Genomic DNA, 6,037 nt, shown 5'->3' with positions numbered 1-6,037 from the left:
GTATTCCAGTTCATTAGAGAAAATATAACAGAAAAGTCTAATTTTTCCATTGCATGTAACACGGGCAACGCTGGGTATTTCTTCTAGTATATATATATATATATCTATATATATATATATAGGGTGTCCCCAAAAAAGATGTACTCACTCTTTGACTTCCCAGTACTCATGCATTTTGTGTTCAAGTAGATGTCTATTGATATACATACAATCCTAAAAAGAGTTATTTTAAATTCAGGAAAATAAATTGTTGTAGAAACGATTATTTATTGTCATTTGGAATTATTTAATGTTCTCCCTCATTCTTGCGAGTTCGCAAATGTTCAAACTGCTTTCCTTCATTTTACAAACAAAGCTGATAATATCCAACAATGGATTCGACAACATTGCCAAACATTTCATTTGGAATTGCAAGACATTGTATTCGAATTTCATTTTTCAAATCATCAATTGTCAGTGGTTTTGCAGTGTACACCTTATTTTTCAGATGACCCCATAAAAAAAAAATCCATTGGCGTGAGGTCTGGGGAACGTGCAGGAAATTCAACGCTACCTCTCCTCCCAATCCATTTGTTTGGATTTGTTGCATCGAGGTAAGCCCATACATCACAAAATGCAATACATTAGTAATCATCTGTCAAAGAGTGAGTACATCTTTTTGGGACACAGTGTGTGTATATATATATATATATATATAGGAATATATACTAGCAGTATAGCCCGGCGCTGCTCGGGATTAAGCTAGGATTATTAAGTGATCAAGTGCTTTATTTCAAACCAAAATAAGTAACATCGACATCAGATTTGAGCGAAATCCGTTGAAATTGGTTTGGCTGAAAATGGTTTGCTGGCAATTTGATTGGGAAATCCCATAAGGAATCAGTTTATTGGTTATTTCCACTTATTGACTGTTATTTTTTAAAGTTGCATTAGAGATCTGCATAGGAGAAGGTTGATCTGAAGGTTTGCATTGGGGATGTGGATTGGAGAAACTTAGGAAAACTTACCAACAGCCTTAATCAAAAAATAAGGGGCTTGTCCCTTCTAGGTTAACTCTAAACCCTAACCCTAACCCTGACCCTAACACCAACCGTAATCCTAATTCTAACACTAACCTTAACCCTAATCTTAATCCTAACTGTAAAACTCTAACCCTAACTCTAAAACCCTAACCATAACACCCTAGTGGAAATCGTGCGGGTGTTAATGTGAAAAATTACCAAAGCCTTTTTGCAGTCCGAAAAACGGGTGTGGGGGGGGGGGGACTGACAAATTGTTACATACGTTTTTGTTTCATAGTTGTGAAATATAAACAAAACTCTTTCGCTCCCAAAGTAGTATATGTGCGTGTGTGTGAGAGTGGGGAGAAAGATGTATGATTTAAAATAAATATATTTTAATTGTTGTGTGAGAAAGTATATATAATCTCATTATAGAATATAGTGTCTTTCAAAAACATCGTATATTTTAAACTATATCTCATGTTTAAGAAAAAAAAATGCATTTTACATTTTACACTTACTCTGTCTTCCTTACCTCCATTTTCATTCGTAATACGCTTTCTGTCTCCCTCTTCCACTTTTTCATTTTTTTTTTTTTTTGTTAGATACTAGCAAACACTCTGTAACTCTCCCGTCACAAACACACTATTTCTGTCTGTCTCTGTCTCTCTCTCTCTCCTTCACGCGCGTACGCACAGATTTGACTTCGCCATGTCAACAAACTTCAAAATTGGTAAAAGTTTATCGATTTTTACAGCTATACGAGGGTGCCTCTGAGAAAAATTTGGCATAAATGCAGATAGGGTCATGAACAATGTCCTCCTAAAATTGGAGCGACATGCGTGCTAATTTGTGGACCTGCATAAAGTACAATCACGTACACACACACACATCTCGGCTTTTATAGATATGATATATATATGTATATAGGAATATATATATATATATATATATGTATGTATATAGGAATATATATGTATATCTATATCTATATATATATATATATATATATATATATATATATATATATATTGGAATATATATATTTATTCTCTTTTTACTCTTTTACTTGTCCCAGTCATTTGACTGTGGCCATGCTGGAGCACCGCCGTTTAGTTGAGCTAATCGACGTCAGGACTTATTCTTTGTAAGCCTAGTACTTATTCTATTGGACACTTTAGCCGTACCATTAAGTTACGGACACGTAAAAACACCAGCATCGGTTGTCAAGTGATGTTGGGGGGACAAACACAGACACACAAACATATACATACACACACATACATATATACTCTTTTACTTGTTTCAGTCATTTGACTGCGGCCATGCTGGAGCACCGCCTTTAGTCGAGCAAATCGACCCCGGGACTTATTCTTTGTAAGCCTAGTACTTATTCTATCGGTCTCTTTTGCCAAACCGCTAAGTGACAGGACATAAACACATCAGCATCGGTTGTCAAGCAATGCTAGGGGGAAAAAACACAAACATGCACACACACATATATATATATACATATATACGACGAGCTTCTTTCAGTTTCCATCTACCATATATACATATATACAACGGGCTTTTTTCAGCTCGAGTCTATAGTAGAAGACACTTGCCCAAGGTGCCACGCAGTGGGACTGAACCCGGAACCATGTGGTTCATAAGCAAGCTACTTACCACACAGCCACTCTTATGCCTATATATATATACATATATATATATGTATATAGGAATATATATATATATATGTATATATATATATATAGGAATATATATGTATATATATATATATATATATATATATATATAGGAATATATATATATATATATATATATATATATATATATATATATATATATATAGGAATATATATATATATATATATATATATATATATATATATATATATATATAGGAATATATATATATATATATATATATATCTATATATATATTCTGTTGTGTCCGGGGAGAGTCATTTTCTTATTGTGCCTTAAAATTTAACACACTCACCGGTAAAATTTCCACTTATTTTACTTTTTATTTTCCTAAAATTTTCATTGTTTTGCAACCTTATCAATAGTCTTGACTGTCCATTATTTACGCTGCGTTCTGTATTTGCTTTTGTTTGTTTTTGCGCATGTCTGTGTCTCAGTGTGTGTGTGTATGTATGCATGCATGCATGTATGTGTGCATGTGTGTGTATTTATGTCTCTGTGTGTGTACATATGTATATATGTATGTATGTGTGTGTATGTATACATGTATGTATGTGTTTGCATGTATGTATGTATGTATTCTGCATATTCCTGTGTTTGTGTGTTTTTTATGTATGTGTGTGCATGCCTGTATATGTATGTATGTACCTCTGTCTCCTTGTGTGTGCATTTCTGAGTGTCTGTGTGTGTGTGTGTGTGTGCATGTGTGTGTGTGTGTGTGTGCATGTGTGTGTTTTGCTGCTATGTACCATGTTTGTATGTATGGGTGCACATCTCCATATGTGTGGACAAGTGTGTGTGTATATGTGGTCATGTGTTTCAGTCTCTATTTGCGTATGTGGTTGTCTGTTCATATACCCTATGTACCTACCCGTCTGTACGTAAACCTGTTGGTTTACATATACATACATGTGCATGCACACACACACACACACACACATACATACATCTATCTGCATAAAAGCCCATTAACTGTTCTACTTTACCTGTGTAAAATGTGGGTATGGGGGTATGATATCTATGTATATTTCCTATTTAGTATTGTGGAAGTTTCACATATGAGGACGTACTCCTGTATTTGTCTTAGAGTTGGGTCTTTTGGGTGCTTGAATAAGATGCGGATGTCAAGTTGACCCAAGTTGCCTCCATGCTGGTCTTTGGCATGTTGGTAGAGTATGGAGGACTGTTTTTTGTCGTCATATTGTCTCAGATGTTCGTTTAGTCGTTCCGCAATGCTCCTAGATGTTTCCCCTATGTATGTCATATTCAGGTCTTTACAAGCACCTTCCATGCATTTTATGCTGTAAACTACATTCATATATATATATATATATATATATATATATATATATATATATATATATATATTTTTTTTTTGTCCTCTGAATAATATCTACTTCTACATCCACCGCCACTTGTCTTTTATTTTCCACTTCTAGAGTTGATTAAGTAATGCTGCTTGAGTTGCCTTGTACCACTAGTTACTTTGTCTTAATATACCCGATCTTCTCCTTGTAAGCATGTACATTGTTGTTATTATTATTTCTCAACAAAATATCTTGTACCTTGTTCTTCCATTGATTTGCATTAACATCCATATATTAATATATTACAAGGTAATGATGTTTCATTTATCATGTTTACATTCTTCGCTTCAAATCAGTATGTTATTAATCTTAATATTTTTAATATATTCTTAAACAATATCTATTTCTACCTCAATCACCACTTGTTCTTTATTTTCCCCTTCTTCAGTTAGTTAAGTAAACTCTTCCTAGTAATGCCACACTGGTTGTTGTTCTTACCATTGGTAACTTCAACTAAGTATTTCCGATCTTCTCCCTGTAAGCGTGCACATTATTATTATTATTATTATTATTTCTCCACTAAATATCCTGTACCTTGTTTTACCATTAAGCTGTGTTAATATCCGTATAATAATATAATATATTACTAGGCTATGATGCTTTACTTATTTTTTTATATTTACTTTCTTCACTTTATATTAGTATGTCATTAGTTTTTTCCTTAAGGAGAAATTTTTTTAATATTTGATGAACTCTCTTGGTTCTCTCTCTTCCTCCACTTTTGACTTAGCAATTAGCTTACGACTTTTGGTTTACTTTACTGTGATCTATTTTACCCTCCTCCCCCATTTTAATCATTTAATTTAAACCTTTAGCATTACGTTTACAGCCCCCTCCATTTATAACTCTATGTAAACAAGCGTTCTTACTTCTAACGGTCACTTACTTGGCCACGTAATATTATAACTCGTAAGTTACCTCATCATTTCGCATTTGTTTTGCTTCTAAATGTTGGTTCCCTGACGACGAATATATGTGGAATTCCAGCAGCTCTTACTTCTTTGGAGTAGAGTACACATATATTTTGAAACGTGTAGAAATTAAAGGAACTTTTATTTATATGCGTTTTGCTCCATTTATTATTATTATTCATATCTACTCAAAATGCATCACTTCAACTTGGTATCTCTACCTGTAAAACGGGTGTGATATCCTGTTTTTTTGTGTAATTTTTGCTACCCATGGTAACTATTAACATATTTACATTGTCAAAGTTTTTAAAAACTGAGATATATATATATATATATATTCATATATATATATATATATATATATATATATATATATATATATATATATATATATAATATATATATATTCATATATATATGAATATAAATATATATATCCAATATACTGCTGGGAGGGTACCCAATTATTGTTACACTAGTGTTATACCAAGTGTAATAAGTGGGTGCGGGTAAAAAGGAGGGTTATTTTACCCTAAATTTATACAGCAATAAGAAAATGGAGGAGAATATGCGGTATCCATCGACTTGCAGACAGTATATTCCGTTGAATTAATTGATTTATTTTGTAACTAAAATGACGTCATTTTAGTTACAAAATAAATTAATTGAACGGAATACACAGTCTACAAGTCGATGGATACCGCATATTCTCCTCCATTTTCTTATTGCTATATATATATATATGGCTGATCGTTAGCAAGGTGGGACACACATAAGAAAGACGAAGGCAAAGGACCACTGATGAGGTTACAGAAGTGTGACAAAAGAACTCTGGCATAAATAGGATTAATGTAATGTAATATAAAGCTGAAGCAAATTAACACCAAATATACAGTGTGTGTGTTTTTATTGGCTAAACTGGCAATATGACCATCCCCAAGTACAACATATATATACATATATATATATGAATATATGTATGTATATATATATATATATATATTCATCTCCCTTTTTCACTCTCCTATCTTAGAAAGAACTTTTCCCC

The sequence above is a fragment of the Octopus bimaculoides genome, chromosome 2 (assembly GCF_046866305.1).
Source record: "Octopus bimaculoides isolate indiv1 chromosome 2, ASM4686630v1, whole genome shotgun sequence".
In the NCBI taxonomy this organism is placed as follows: Eukaryota; Metazoa; Mollusca; class Cephalopoda; order Octopoda; family Octopodidae; genus Octopus; species Octopus bimaculoides.
The sequence above is the reverse complement of the archived record's forward strand: the minus strand, read 5'-3'. Positions refer to the sequence as shown.